This window comes from Schistocerca nitens, chromosome 7, assembly GCF_023898315.1.
Source record: "Schistocerca nitens isolate TAMUIC-IGC-003100 chromosome 7, iqSchNite1.1, whole genome shotgun sequence".
Classification (NCBI taxonomy): Eukaryota; Metazoa; Arthropoda; class Insecta; order Orthoptera; family Acrididae; genus Schistocerca; species Schistocerca nitens.
The window spans coordinates 123,509,599-123,527,078 of record NC_064620.1 but is presented as its reverse complement, the minus strand read 5'-3'; positions in this window follow the sequence as shown (position 1 = coordinate 123,527,078).

The following is a 17,480-nucleotide window of genomic DNA, read 5'->3' as shown; positions in this document are numbered from 1 at the left end:
CGCTTCAGTCTGGAACCGCACGACCCCAACGGTCGCAGGATCGAATCCTGCCTCGGGCATGGATGTGTGTGATGTCCTTAGGTTAGTTAGATTTAAGTGGTTCTAAGTTCTATTGTAATTCTGTCAGAGACAGCAAAGGACTTGGAAGAGCAGTTGAACGGAATGGATGGTGTCTTTAAGGGAGGATATAAGATGAACATCAACAAAAGCAAAACGAGGATAATGGAATGTAGTCGAATTAAGTCGGGTGATGTTGAGGGTATTAGATTAGGAAATGAGACACTTAAAGTGGTAAAGGAGTTTTGCTATTTGGGGAGTGATGATGGTCGAAGTAGAGAGGATATAAAATGTAGACTGGCAATGGCAAGGAAAGCGTTTCTGAAGAAGAGAAATTTGTTAACATCGAGTATAGATTTAAGTGTCAGGAAGTCATTTCTGAAAGTATTCGTATGGAGTGTAGCCATGTATGGAAGTGAAACATGGACGGTAAATAGTTTGGACAAGAAGAGAATAGAAGCTTTCGAAATGTGGTGCTACAGAAGAATGCTGAAGATTAGATGGGTAGATCACATAACTAATGAGGAAGTGTTGAATAGGATTGGGGAGAAGAGAAGTTTGTGGCACAACTTGACCAGAAGAAGGGATCGGTTGGTAGGACATGTTCTGAGGCATCAAGGGATCACCAATTTAGTATTGGAGGGCATCGTGGAGGGTAAAAATCGTAGGGGGAGACCAAGAGATGAATACACTAAGCAGATTCAGAAGGATGTAGGTTGCAGTAGGTACTGGGAGATGAAGAAGCTTGCACAGGATAGAGTAGCATGGAGAGCTGCATCAAACCAGTCTCAGGACTGAAGACCACAACAACAACAAGTTCTAGGGGACTGATGATCTCAGATGTTAAGTCGCATAGTGCTCAGAGTCATTCGTAGTTGACGAACGACAGGGCAACACACCATGTTCAACGGATCGTGCGGCGGTACCTTAGCGCCACGTTTAATGGCGGCACTTCAGTCATGGAAATGCGCTAGTATGTCCTCCACTTCACCGAACCTGAATACGTTGAATATATGGCTACGGGGACATTTAAAGTCAATGCTGTATGCCCCATTATAGATAAGGTGCAGACGCTACAGTAGTGTAGTGACCAATGCATTTTACACTATCCGAATAGAACCATGTGGATACCAAAGAATGCGTGATTCATTGGAAAGGACTGAAGGATGTGTAGCACTGTCTATAGTGTCTACTTGTACGTGATATACAGATAGGTCCATAACCGAACATGTCTTTATAGGACTCTTTCCTCTAGTCCTATAAGAACATATCGAATATATCGAATTTCTTTTTAGTATCCTGTATACGTAAGTTGTATACTGACTGCTTAGTAAAACAAGGAATGTTCTTCTATCGTTCTAGAAGTTCTATTTGTTTTAAAAAGGCAAACTATTAAAGATTCAGTGGATAAGCAAGCAGATTTCTGTATTCATTGCTACAAGGCACTTATTTTACACATCTCGGAAGGTTAAAGCTTTCTTTCTATAAGACATAGAAAACTAATTTTGTTACAGAGCACATTCCGTGACGTTCACTACTGATGTCATAAAATTAGCACTCACTGGACTACAAGTTTGACAGAAAAGCACACTTTCGCTTTTTCCTCGAACATAGCTTTTGTCAGTATGAAGCCTTTTAAGAGTGACTGATTCAAATGATGAACACAACAAAACTACAACAGTAAATGATAAACATGAGTATAGTCATAGGCCAGAAAACGCCTAATCTAAACCCAACAGGTGAGTTGTTGGCTGCGTGTAACGTCAGAAGCGCAAGAGGACCATGGCAATAGGGGTTCTTGATTTAGAAAGGCGCCCCTACCAGTTTTACACACGCTGAACGTGGCTCTATTCTATTTATTTACACGGCCGTGCCGTAGCAGGGAGACTGACCGGCGGGGTGTTTCTGTGAGCTGAACGGCGCGACCCCGGGCCGCTGTCTATGCGCAGAGTTTCCCGCTAAACCCGCCCACACGCCGGCTTCCCCCACCCCAGATTTACCGACAAACAATGGAATGAATACGCCGGCGCATCCATCACCCGCCGGCCAGCAGATGCGGCTGCCCTGTTTTATAACCTGACACCGGCCACCGCGACTGTCAGGGTATTTTTACCGTCCACCGCACAGAGGTTCCGCCGCAGGCAGGCGCGATAGGGTGACTCTGGCACTTGCCCGCACTGGGAGTGTGTGTTGTGTGCATCCACCGTACTGCTAGCGCCAGTGACTGCCTTCGGAGTTAATGCTTCCCGATCTACTTTTTTGCTCAAATGTTTGAGTGGAGCGGAAACGACAGTCGACACAAATACACAAAATATATTTGTCCGAATTTTCATAGCGAAACGAACAGTAAAAATTGACATATGCGGTAACAAACTGACCAGCCTGAGGTCCAATTTCGCATACGGAAAAAACTTTAATTGCTGGAAAGTAATAAGGATAATCAAGAGAAAATTAGTGATTTGAGGGAAAATTGAAGTATATCACGAACAGTTGTTGCTAGCTACTTTATATCAACGAAGTGTCAAAAAATGCAAAAGTACGGCGTGAACTGAAACTTCTCTGGTTTCTCTTGACCTATATACTCTGAATAACAATAGGATATCGACTGATATTTACTTATACTTCACTCATTCTGGAAAAAAAAGGGCCGGCCGGAGTGGCCGAGCGGTTCTAGGCGCTACAGTCTGGAACCGCGCGACCGCTACGGTCGCAGGTCGAATCCTGCCTCGGGCATGGATGTGTGTGATGTCCTTAAGTTAGTTAGGTTTAACTAGTTCTAAGTTCTAGGGGACTGATGACCTCAGAAGTTAAGTCCCATAGTGCTCAGAGCAATTTGAACCCTTTGAAAAAAAAAGGGTCAAATGTTTTGTGAAATTATTTGGATAAAAATGAGGAATAAAACAGTTTAGAGAAAAATTTGATATGCCTGTGAATAATTCTCGAATTTACGTACTGCAAATGAGGTGCCGATTGAGAATTTAAAGTTCAGTCTTTAAATTACAATCTTATAATTTTCAAGACTTCTAGAGGATGTATTCTGGTGGAATTTCACGTAGCAGTTCCTTACTTCACTAACGTACGAGCGGACCACCTGCTGAACATGATTGTAGCATCACCTGAAGATGTGTAAAACGTTTCTAAAATGTACGTTGCAATGCAAAACTTAAGAACGAGACAGATGAAGTAGCATAACATGTTGAATACTCAGAGGAAACGAATGAAAATGCCGGAGCATGTTGCCAGAGGTCTCCCAGTGGTGCACAGAGAACTGTGCACGCCGGCCAGTTTGGCCGTGCGGTTCTAGGCGCTTCAGTTTGAAACCGCGTGACCGCTACGGCCGCAGGTTCGAATCCTGCCTCGGGCATGGATGTGTGTGATGTCCTTAGGTTAGTTAGGTTTAAGTAGTTCTAAATTCTAGGGGACTGATGACCACAGATGTTAAGTCCCATAGTGCTCAGAGCCATTTGAATCATTTGAACTGTGCACCACGTGGCGCGAGGTCAGAGTGACTACAGCGCGGAAAGTGGCTGGTCCCGAAAAACGAGGCAGTTAAAGGGACTGGAAAGGACAGTTTGCGTCAATCATCGAGCGGTTTCTGTACCCTGTGATGGCGTTCTTCATTACAGCGTCGTCCAGAGGCAACATTTGGATGAGTTCACGCGGTGAAGAATCTCAAGGAAACTGGAAGAAGTAGAAAATGTGACGAGTGTAGCCCATGAATTTGGTATTACTTGGAGTTGTTGTAAGAGCATGGGGATCGTTCCACAGCACGTGAGTAGTAGTGCAAAGTGCTTACCACCCCTTTTTTCGCGTTGCCTACCCATCAGGGATAAGCATATGGGGCAAACATGTTGCATAACCTAACGTTCGCCACTGTACTCTGGATGTCTTCATCTAATGTTTGGTCCTTATGCTTCCCCATGATAGGTAGGCAACCCGAAAAATGGGGTGGTACGCAGTTTGACCTACTACTCAAGTGCACAGCTGCCCAAAGGAGAGGAAGTGGTAGACCATGGTCAACTAGAGCAGCAGATAACCCCTACATTGTGCAACAGGCAAGAAGGGACCCACGTCAAACAGCGGATGCAATTTCAACCACCTCTGAGGGGACTGTAAGGCATGGAGCCTCATCCTCCACACTTAGTACATCCACCGCTGTGAGTGAGGATGAATACCTTGTAGTTGTTTCCTGGAACTGTTGCCCGCCAGTCGCAATCCTTCAAATTCTGTTAATAGTAGAAAAGACATTGTGCAAAGATTTCATAGTTGATACTGCTGCAGTATATGATTCATGTACTGCTAGTAGACTAATTATTTGTTATCGGTGTCATTCTAGGGAACTTTACATGTTTACAGTGCATTCTTGTGACAGTACACTTGCACTGACTTATACTACTTGACCTGTATTATTAGTGTGCAGTATTGCGACAGCTCGCTTGCATTAACTTTGGCTATGCCAATGTTATGTCAATCGTCCAAAGTTCTGTTATTGTAGTTCAGTTGATGCTTTCTTCTCCCGCTCCTTCTTGAGCATCTTCCCTAAGGAAGGGTGGGATTACTGATAGCTGGGAGCTCCAACGTTAGACACGTTGTGGGGCCCCTTAGGGACATGGCTGCCAAGAAGGGAAAGAAAACCAATGTGCACTCCGTGTCCATACCGGTTGGAGTCCTTCCAGATGTGGAAAGGGTCCTCCCAGATGCCATGAAGAGCACGGGGTGCAGCCCGCTGCAGGTGGTAGCTCATGTCGGTACCAAAGATGTGTGTCACTTTGGATCAGAACAGATTCTCTCTGGTTTCGACCGCCTAACAGAAGTGGTTCAGATGGCTCTGAGCACTATGGGACTTAACATCTGAAGTCATCAGTCCCCTAGAACTTAGAACTACTTAAACCTAACTAACCTAAGGACGTCACACACATCCATGCACGAGGCAGGATTCGAACCTGCGACCGTAGCGGTCGCGCGGTTCCAGACTGAAGCGCCTAGAACCGCTCGGCCACACCGGCCTGTCAACAGAAGTGGTAAAGACTGCCAGTACCACTAGAAAGATGAAAGCAGAGCTGACTATTTGCAGCATAGTCGACAGGGTTGAGTGAGGACCTTTGGTACAGAGCCGAATGCAGGGTCTGAATCAGAGGCTCAGACGGTTCTGTGACCGTGTATCCTGCAGATTCCTCGACTTGCGCCAAAGGGTAGTTAGGTATTGGGTTCCGCTGAATAGGTCAGGTATCCACTGTACGCAGGAGGCGGCTACACGAGTAGCAGGGGCTGCGTAGCGTGGACTGGGCCGTTTTTTAGGTTAGAGGGTCTCGGGAAAACACAAGAAGCGCATCAGTCACAAAGGGTGCAGGCCGAACACAGGAAGAACGTAGATACAGGAACCATCGGTATAACACTTGTAAATTGTCGTAGTATAAATTAAGTACCAGAGCTCCAAGCGCTAATAGAAGACAATGATGCTCAAATCGTTATAGATACGGAAATCTGGCTAAAGCCGGAGATAAGCTCAGCCGAAATTTTTGCGGAGGACCTAGCGGTAAAGGATAAGCTAAACACGGTTGGTGGTGGCGTGTTTGTTGCTGTTAGAAGTAGTTTATTTTGAAGCGAAATTGAAGTAGATAGTAAATGTGAGTTAGTATGGGCAGAGGTCATTGTCGCAACAGGAATGAAATAATTATTTGATTCTATTACCAACCTCCCAATTCAGATGGTACAGTTGCTGAAAGGTTCAAAGAAGACTTTTATCACGTACCCGACTCATACAATTATAGTTGGTGGTGACTTTAATTTATCCTCGATATGTTGGCGAAAATACGTTTAATTCCGAAATTGTGCTAAACGCAATCTCTGAAAATCATATCGAGCAGTTAGTTTATGAGCCCCCGCGAATAGTAAACAGTTGTGAAAACACACTTGACAGCTTAGGAACAAATAACCCTGAGTTAATAACGAGCATCAAAACGAATACAGGTATTAGTGATCACGGGGCTGTCGTAGCGAGAGTGAATATTGTAACCCCCAAATCCTCCAAAAATAAACGAAAAATACACCTATTCAAAAAAGCGAATAAAAATTTACTTTACACCTTCCTGACAAACAATCACCACTCTTTCCAAATTAATAACATAAGTATAGACCAGATGAATGAATTCAAAAAAATTGTACCGGCAGCAGTGCGAAGATTTATACCAAATAAATTAACAAACGACGGAGCTGATCCTCCTTGGTACACAAAACGGCTCAGAACGCTGTTGCAGAAACAACGAAGCAAATGCGCCAAATTCAAACAGACGCAATATCCATAACATTGGCGAGCTTTTACAGAAGCTCGAAATTTAATGCGGACATCAATGCGAGATGATTGTAACAGTTTCCACAACGAAACTTTGTCTCGAAACCTAGCAGAAAATCAAAGAGATTCTGGTCGTATGTGAAGTACGTTAGCGGCAATAAACAATCAATACCTTCTCGTCGCGATAGCAATGGAGATACTATAGAAGACAGTACTGCGAAAGCAGAGTTGCTAAACACAGCCTTCCGAAATGCCTTCAGAAAAGAAGACGAGGTAAATATTCCAGAATTCGAATCAAGAACACCTGCCAAAATGAGTAACGTAGAAGTAGATATCCTCGGAGTAGTGAAGCAACTTAAATCACTTAATAAAAGCAAGTCTTCTGGTCCAGATTGTGTACCAATTAAGTTCCTTTCAGATTATACTGATACATTAGCTCATATACTACCGTTCGCTCGACGAAAGATCCGCACCCAAAGACTGGAAAGTTGTCACACCAATATTGAAGAAAGGTAGTAGGGGTAATCCACTTAATTACAGGCCCATATCAATAACATCGATATGCTGCAGGATTTTGGAACATATATTGTGTTTGAACATTATGAATTACCTCGAAGAAAATGGTCCATTGACACAGAGTCAACATGGATTTGGAAAACATTGTCCTTGTGAACCACAACTAGTTCTTTATTCGCATGAAGTGTTGAGTGCTATTGACAAGGGATTTCAGATCGATTCCATATTTCTGGATTTACGGAAGGATTTTGACACTGTACGACACAAGCAGCTTGTAGTGAAATTGCATGCTTATGAAATATCGTCTCACTTATGTCACTGGATTTGTGACTTGCGGTCAGAGAGGTCAGAGTTCGTAGTAACTGACGGAAAGTCTTTGAGTAAAACAGAAGTGGTTTCTGGCGTTCCCCAAGGTGGCGTTATAGACCCTTTGGTGTCCCTTATCTATATAAACGATTTGGGAGACAATCTGAGCAGACGTTTTAGGTTGTTTGCTGATGACGCTGTCGGTTATGGACTAATAAAGTCATCAGAAAATCAAAACAAATTGCAAAACGATTTAAAAAAAACATCTGTATGGTGCTAAAATTGGCAATTGACCCCAAATAACGATAAGTGTGAGGTCATCCATATGAGTGCTAATAGGTTCCGTTAAACTTCGGTTAGACGGTAAATCAGTCAAATCTAAATTCCGCAAAGTGAACTAAGTAGCTAGAAATTACAATTACGAACAATTTAAATTGGAAGAACACATGTAAACTGTTGTGGGGAAGGATAACCAAAGACTGCGTTTTATTGGCAGGACACTTGGAAAATGTAACAGATCTACTAAGGAGACTGCCTACTCTATGCTTGTCCGTCCTCTTTTAGAATACTGCTGTGCGGTGTAGAATCCTTACCAGATAGGACTGACGGTGTACATCGAAAAAGTTCAAAGAAGGGCAGCACGTTTTGTATTATCGCGAAACATGGGACATAGTGTCACTGAAATGATACACGATTTTGGCTGGACATCATTAAAATAAATGAGTTTTTCGTTACGACAGAATCTTCTCTCGAAATTCCAATCACCATCTTTCTCCTCCGAATACGAACATATTTTGTTGACACCGACCTACATTTGGAGAAACGATCACCACGATAATATAAGGGAAATCAGAGCTCGTACGGAATGATATAGGTGTTCGTTCTTTCCACGCGCTATACGAGATTGGAATGAAAGAGAACTGTGAAGGTCGTTCTATGAAACCTCTGCCAGGCAGTTAAATGTAATTTGCATAGTATTCATGAAGATGTAGATGTAGATTATTGCTACACGATTGTGTAATAGCACGTAGTGTTCCACTGAGTGCCTCTTACCGAAAGAAACGGTGCAGTGGTTAGCACACTGGACTCGCATTCAGGAGCACGACGGCTGAAACCTGCTTCCGGCCATCCCTATTCACGTTTCCCACGATTTCCCTAAATCGCTTCAGGCAAATGCCGGGACGGTTCATTTGATAGGGCGACTGCCTACCCGTCCTCCCCTAATTCGATGACCTGTCTGTTTGCTCCCCTTCCAGACATCAGAGATAAACAGAAGATCGAATGACTTCCTCTTACAGGTGGTCGCTGATATCACGACTAGTACATCATTTGCATACTCAACTCCATATGCCCTACTATCTCCACATAGTAAGCACAGCAGGGGTTCAATAGTTAAGTCATAGAAGATGAGGCCACAGATCGCTACCTGCGGACAACTCCTAGCAGTTCGTTTGATTACTTTGCGATTGCCCGTCTGCCATTCTACTGTTCAGTTCCCACCGTAGTCTAGGAGACTATCGTACAGAGACTGTGGTACCTCCAGTTGACTTAACTTGGCAAAGATTGCACGCCATCGGAAGTTGTCAAACATCCCTGCATTGTCTATCGCTCCTGCCATGGCGTATTTGTTTGTAGTGTTTCTGACAATTTGCAATGCTTGACTGATGGCTCGGATCATAGATTTTATGGTTCTGAGCTCAGTCACTGAAGAGCTCCATGAGCCAGTGGTAGTTTGTACAGCAGCGTCTCCTGAACATTTGCCATTATGTTTTTAGACGTATTGAACGAAATGTTTTTGAATCTTTTGAATCTGAATGATCTTTGTTTTCAGACTTTTTGATTATAACTGATTTTGACATTTCCGAGTTGCAGGTACCCTGCCCATTCGTAGGGCGCAGTTCAGTCATGTTGTTAAGGAAGGGGTCATCTTTTGTGTTAGTCTTTTGAGTAACAGTGAATGGGTACCATCTGGGCCAGTTTGTTCATAAGTTGCGAGATTGCAAAAATACTAGTGCAAAATAGAGGGTAACTGCGTCTCTGTTATATAGGGTGCATAGTTCTCCTCTGAGAGGAGCTTGTTGTCGTGTGCATGAGTCGATGTCATCGGGGGCACGTTATATAGCAGGAATGGTGCTGTATTTCTCCATTCCTCGTCATCATGCCGTTTCAAAAGACACTGCAAGACATATCTATTGAAACAACAATAATGTGTACCACTGTCCGTGTACACACTCCTTACGCACCTTCAACCTTCATTCAAACATTTCCAGGTGTTGTTAGCTAGTGCAATCTCCTTAAATTTCTCTTCCACAGGAACCACTAAATCAGAAAATATCTACACTACTGGCCATTAAAATTTCTACACGACGAAGATGACGTGTTACAGACGCGAAATTTAACCAACAGGAAGAAGATTCTATGATATGCAAATGATTAGCTTTTCAGAGCATTCACACAAGGTTGGCGACGGTGGCGACACCTACAACGTGCTGACATGAGGAGAGTTTCCAATCGATTTCTCATACACAAACAACAGTTGACCGGCGCTGCCTGGTGAAACGTTGTTGTGATGTCTCGTGCAAGGAGGAGAAATGCGTACCATTACGTTTCCGACTTTGATAAAGGTCGAATTGTAGCCTATCACGATTGCGGTTTATCGTATCGCGACATTGCTTCTCGCGTTGGTGGAGATCCAATGACTGTTAGCAGAATATGGAATAGGTGGGTTCAGGAGGGTAATACGGAACGCGGTGCTGGATCCCAACGGCCTCGTATCACTAGCAGTCGAGATGACAGGCATCTTATCCGCTTGACTGTAACGGATCGTGCAGCCACGTCTCGATCCCTGAGTCAACAGATGGGGATGTTTGGAAGACAACAGCCATCTGCACGAACGATCGACGACGTTTTGCAGCGGCATGGACTATCAGCTCGGAGTCGATGGCTGCGGTTACCCTCGACGCTGCATCACAGACAGGAGCGCCTGCGATGGTGTACTCAACGACGAACCGGGATGCACTAATGGCAAAACGTAATTTTTTTCGGATTAATCCAGGTTCTGTTTACAGCATCATGATGGTCGCATCCGTGTTTGCCGACATCGCGGTGACGCACATTGGAAGCGTGGATTCGTCATCGCCATACTGGCGTATCACCCTGCGCGATGTTATGGGGTGCCATTGGTTACGCATCTCGGTCAGCTCTTGTTCGCATTGACCGTTCTCTGAACAGAGGACGTTACATTTCAGATGTGTTACGACCCGTGGCTCAACCCTACAATCGATCCCTGCGAAACCCTATATTTCAGCAGGATAATGCACGACCGCGTCTTTCAGGTCCTGTACGGGCCTTTATGGATACAGAAAATGTTCGACTGCTGCCCTGGCCAGTACATTATCCAGATCTCTCACCAATTGAAAACGTGTGGTCAATGGTGGCCGAGCAACTGGCTCGTCACAATACGCCAGTCACTACTCTTGATGAACTGTGGTATCGTGTTGAAGCTGCATGGGCAGCTGTACATGTACACGTCATCCAAGCTCTGTTTGACTTAATTCCCAGGCGTATCGAGGCCGTTATTACGGCCATAGGTGGTTGTTCTGGGTGCTGATGTCTCAGGATCTATACATGCAAATTGCGTGAAAATGTAATCACATGTCAATTCTAGTGTAATATATTTGTCCAACGAATACCCGTTTATCATCTGCATTTCTTTTTGGTGTAGCAATTTTAATCGCCAGTAGTGTATTTTGTACACCTATAAATTCTTTTCCATCGGCCAGAGCACATCATTATTATTATTATTGCCATTATTACTATTGTTATTATTATTATTATTACTGTCTGAAGCAACAGTAGTAGAAGTACTACCTATATCAACTTTACTAGCTCTTAGTCAATACTAAGTACAGAGAGTCAGATGATTATATTACCGAGAAAGAACTGTTTCATGATGCCATTGTTGTATAAAAGTTTCTCAGACTTCTCGCCACGTCAGTTCAGAGAACCGTTATTGAGCACAGCCTCACGAACAAACATAAAATGCAAAACACAAGAATTCATTTCAAAAAATAAAATCACACAGCTAGTCAGACCGATGAAAAGGTTCCACACAAAAATGAAAAATGCTCTCAACACAATTGAACACAGACTAAATGACAGAAAACAGCTCACATGACAGGTGTGAATCCTAGTTCGCCAAAACTCTGGAGCCAACCAAAGTTTCATAAAGAAAATATTCCTCTCAGACCCAGCGTGATCAACGAAAAAGTGCCCTCGCCAGCCATATCCTAAACACTCTCACACAGCCATATAAGAAACAAAATGATAGAACAGAAAAAACACAGAAGAACTAATTAATCACATATAAGATTTATATATCCCAGTCATAGTTATGTTGATCTCATCTGATGTATAAAACAGACAGACTCTCAAAGAAACAATCAAGATAGAAGAAACAGGCCATATTCCTGCACCTCATTATTCGCCAAAGTTACTTTCAGTTCAACAAAGAATTCTACCTACAACGAGAAGGAGTAGCAATGGGGTCCCCAATTTCAGGAAGGTTGTCAAATAAATCTCTTCGGGTTTGCTGCAGCTACTAAAATTAACTTTATTCAATATTTTCGCGACGACCCAGCTGATCGCCATCTTCAGAAGAATTGATGGCAAGGCTGATCACCTCTATCTTCCCATAATAAATCCTGTTCCACATCCAAATCATCCACAGTATACCATGTGGCTCAACCATTTTATCCAGTGGTTTTATCTGCCTCCTACTACTAGCTTCTTCTGTTTGAAACAAAACATGTTTTATTTCCGCAGTATCTGTTGCATGGCCAAGCTGTCTTACTTCATCTGAACACAATACTTCTGCCGTAACTTGGTACACATTGGAATCTTCCGTTTCGCTCACTAATCTGACCCAGTTATCAGAACAAATATACCCTTGTCCCATAATACAGTTTCCGGCTGTATTTTCTAATCCGCTGACTTCGTCGAGTTCGGGAATGACATCAACAAACACATTATTATTACGCACCTCACGTGCCCCACATTCTTTGTCATATTCATATACCTCATCAACAGTATCTACTTACTTAACACCTCTTTCTAATCACTTGCCCATTTTGTCTCACAAGCAAAACATTCACCTTCATTACTCATCACTTCCTCATTACTTTCCGTAAATCATATGCTATTTTCTTTCTTCCAGTCCTCCAAACCATCGTACATACTACTTAATTGCCTCAGCCAATCCTTATCCTCACTTACTTTAACTTCATTTATCGAGTCAACTTGCTTATTCGCTACCAGAAGACGCGCTAAAGTCTGTGCAGCGGTGCTGTCTGTACTTGCACAAGTAGCCACTCCAACAACATTCGTGATTTCGCTTGCTAATATATTTGGTTCGACCAGCGTCCGAATCGCGACATTTCTGCATCGTTTTTTATCCTCGCTTTTTCCAGTGTACACTTGACCTTGCTTAAGTTCGTTACACGTTTTGCTTCCCTTTGCGTCGTCATTGTTCCGGCGGCAATACTTACTCTGAAGCCGGCGGGGTCTCACAAAGCGATCCACAGCAGTATGAAAGTATGACCCAGTACTGTTGTGGAACCCCGTTTCCCACTCTATCATTGCCATGGTGGTTACAATTATAATGTCCCATACCACGACGAAATCCTCTTCCGCTGCGTCTTCCTCTATCTACAGAGTGTTACAAAAAGGTGCGGCCAAACTTTCAGGAAACATTCCTCACGCACAAAGAAAGAAAATATGTTATGTGAACATGTGTCCGGAAACGCTTACTTTCCATGTTGGAGCTCATTTTATTACTTCTCTTCAAATCACATTAACCATGGAATGGAAACACACAGCAACAGAACGTACCAGCGTGACTTCAAACACTTGGTTACAGGAAATGTTCAAAATGTCCTCCGTTAGCGAGGATACATGCATCCACCCTCCGTCGCATGGAATCCCTGACGCACTGATGCAGCGCTGGAGAATGGCGTATTGTATAACAGTCGTCCACAATACGAGCACGAAGAGTCTCTACATTTGGTACCGGGGTTGCGTAGACAAGAGCTTTCAAATGCCCCCATAAATGAAAATCAAGAGGGTTGAGGTCGGGAGAGCGTGGAGGCCATGGAATTGGTCCGCCTCTACCAATCCATAGGTCACCGAATCTGTTGTTGAGAAGCGTACGAACACTTCGACTGAAATGTGCAGGAGCTCCATCGTGCATGAACCACATGTTGTGTCGTACTTGTAAAGGCACATGTTCTAGGAGCACAGGTAGAGTATCCCGTATGAAATCATGATAACGTGCTCCATTGATGGTTCAAATGGCTCTGAGCACTATGGGACTCAACTGCTGAGGTCATTAGTCCCCTAGAAATTAGAACTAGTTAAACCTAACTAACCTAAGGACATCACACACATCCATGCCCGAGGCAGGATTCGAACCTGCGACCGTAGCGGTCTCGCGGTTCCAGACTGCAGCGCCAGAACCGCGCGGCCACTTCGGCCGGCTGCTCCATTGAGCGTAGGTGGAAGAACATATCGCCCAATCAAGACATCACCAACAATGCCCGCCCAAACTTTCACAGAAAATCTATGTTGATGACGTGATTGCACAATTGCGCGCGGATTCTCGTCAGCCCACACATGTTGATTGTGAAAATTTACAATTTGATTACGTTGGAAGAGAACATTTGCACTGAAATGAGGATTGGCACATTGTTGGATGAACCACTCGCAGAAGTGTACCCGTGGAGGCCAATCAGCTGCTGATAGTGCCTGCACACGCTGTATATGGTACGGAAACAACTGGTTCTCCCGTAGCACTCTCCATACAGTGACGTGGTCAACGTTACCTTGTACAGCAGCAACTCCTCTGACGCTGACATTAGGGTTATCGGCAACTGCACGAAGAATTGCCTCGTCCATTGCAGGTGTCCTCGTCGTTCTAGGTCTTCCCCAGTCGCGAGTCATGGGCTGGAGTGTTCCGTGCTCCCTAAGACGCCGATCAATTGCTTCGAACGTCTTCCTGTCGGGACACCTTCGTTCTGGAAATCTGTCTCGATACAAACGTACCGCGCCACGGCTATTGCCCCGTGCTAATCCATACATCAAATGGGCATCTGTCAACTCTGCATTTGTAAACATTTCACTGACTGCAAAACCACGTTCATGATGAACACGAACCTGTTGATGCTACGTACTGATGTGCTTGATGCTAGTACTGTGAGCAATGAGTCGCATGTCAACACAAGCACCGAAGTCAACATTACCTTCCTTCAATTGGACCAACTGGCGGTGAATCGAGGAAGTACAGTACATACTGACGAAACTAAAATGAGCTCTAACATGGAAATTAAGCGTTTCCGGACACATGTCCACATAACATCTTTTCTTTATTTGTGTGTGAGGAATGTTTCCTGAAAGTTTGGCGTACCTTTTTGTAACACCCTGTATATGTGCCGAGCTCACATTTTAATCGCTGTTTAAGTTTCCGTTTTGACTTTGATTATTTTGACCTCGTCTGTCGTAAAGCTACTATTTCCGTTCTAATCACAGCTGCTGTTGATGGGACTGTACTGGCGATTATCGTCGCCACGGTATAACACATCTAGATCTCCTACCTTTTTCAAATACGCTGTTTTCCTATTTACGAAATTTCAGTCACCAACTTTCTCCTCCGAATGGGAAAATATATTGTTGACACCCACCTACTTAGGGAGAAACGACCATCATAGTAGAATAAGAAAAATCGGAGCTCGAACTGAAACATTTAGGTTCAAATGGCTCTGAGCACTATGGGACTTAACATCTAAGGTCATCAGTCCCCTAGAACTTAGAACTACTTAAACCTAACTAACCTAAGAACATCACACACATCCATGCCCGAAGCAGGATTCGAACCTGCGACCGTAGCAGCAGCGCGGCTCCAGACTGAAGCGCCCAGAACCGCTCCACCACCCCGGCCGGTGAAATATTTAGATGTTCCCACGTGCCATTCGAGAGTGGAATGGTAGAGAAGTAGTATGAAAATGTTTCGATGAACCCCCTAACAGGCACTTAAGTGTGAATTGCAGAGTAACCATGTAGATGTAGATCTAGATGTGTGCTACAGTCACAAATTGTGCAGCAGCGGACACTAAGTGGCAATTTGCCCTGCAGTATGTCCAACATTCTCTTTTCGGTTATGTGTCCTTTTACATGCTCGATCTTTTTTACACATATCCTCGCAATAACTGTTCATATTTGAGTCTCTGCTGGCACGGCACGGAGGAGCATACGTTAATTCCTCCTCTTTACTGGTTGACCAGTATTCGTCTTCATATCGTTTTAAGAATCCGTCAAGCGTTTCGCAATCGCTCAGGGCACGAACTGACCAACTATCTGCGTCACCACTCAGTCATGTCCTGGCAATCCTGACGCAAATTTCTTCCGGGAATTCTTTCGGAATTAACGACTTACCTTTGTCAACAAACGCGACAGGATTATTACCACCTTCCGGATCAAATTTATCAATCTCACTGTTTATTTGGCTCTGGCATGTCCCTCCTACAAAGAACGTGGCGGTTAGACTTCTTGCGTTCTCCCGATTTTTAATGCGATCATTTATCTCACCCACATCTTTGTCTTTTATTTCAGAAAACTTATCATTGTGATCTGTTTCCAACGCCTGAACTGTCAGAACGGACTGTTGTTATTTCGCTATTTACTTTTTTGTTGACATATTCATTGATCTCGTCCGTTCTCACACCGATATCATGTTTCAATTGATTTTCGATATGTCCGCGTAATTCAACTACTAAGTCGCCCAATTGTTGTTGCATGTTGTCTTCGATTCTTTTCATTTTATCTGTAAAAATTTTGTCATATCTTTTCTATCATTACGAAATTTAGTATGTAAGTCACTTATTTCTTTTCATAAGGTTTAGTTTGAAATTTGTCTTTCACCTCTCACAGCAGTTATTTCCTCTTTTACAGTACTTATCTCACTACTTACGGTCTTCGTCACGCACCTAATCTCACTGCTTACCGAACTCATAATTTCGCTTTTCGCATAGCTAATCTTACCTCTTATTTGCTCACTCATTTTTGAATAATTTGCACTAAAGCATTCGTACTAAATATTGGCAAATTACTACCCTGTTCCATTGCCTGTTTAGTTTTCGTCTCCGTTACATTTACATCACTTTTAGCCGCGCGGGATTAGCCGAGCGGTCTAAGGCGGTGCAGTCATAGACTGTGCGGCTGGTCCCGGCGGAGGTTCGAGTCCTCCCTCGGGCATGGGTGTGCGTGTTTGTCCTTAGGATAATTTACGTGAAGTAGCGTGTAAACTTAGGGACTGATGACCTTAGCAGTTAAGTCCCGTAAGATTTCACACACATTTTTTACATCACTTTTATGTGCTGTATCATTCATTTCTAAATTATCTATTTACACATTCCATTCCTACAGTATAGTTTGTCGTCAATATATGAAACATTGTTGAACATATCTATGTTAGTATTGTTGCATTGTAACCCCAATTCCGCCTGCATTGTTGTAACAAAAATTTTCTCACTATAATTCATTGAAATTAACCACTGCCAATTTTGCAAGGCTCGGGACAATCCTAATTATAATACAGCGTCCTGTCACTGGGAGCCATGTATAACCATCCTACCACTCCACCTAATTGGGCTTTTCTATATGACTGTGTACCTAAAGTCCCTTATGTGTGGGGGAAAAGACATCTGCTCCGAAGAATAATGCAAAACCGAGAGAAGTAGATGAAGTTATAACCGAATCGCCACTGTTCAGTATTTTAGCAATGACGATTATAAACAGAGCTCTGTTAACTTTATATAATTTTAATTATGAAAACTAGTTTTTTAGTTAACAGTAGTTAGTGGAAAATTTGTAAGAAAGGTTTTCAAAGTATGTTATTAATGAAATCACCAGCGGTGGCCAGTTCTTCACCAGAACAAGGATAATTAAATTGAAACCGAACTTTTTACTTATAAGGAATCTTATGTAAGAATAATTATTGGTATCATGACATGGGAACAGTACCTAATGCACACTTTCAAGTACTTCACACCACACATGTCATAGTAGTCACATCTTCTCGCTCCGTGAAAACTTAAAAAAGTCTGTAACTGGCAGTTTCTATTTTTTTTCAGAGATGCAGCTTTCTTAACCTTTTCATTGGTTCGACATGAGCTTGTGCTGTCGTGTAGGAGGGGAGATATAGCGCTTCTAAGGCCCTGTGATTGGCTCAAGACGGGGTGAAGGCGGTGTCGTTCGTCCA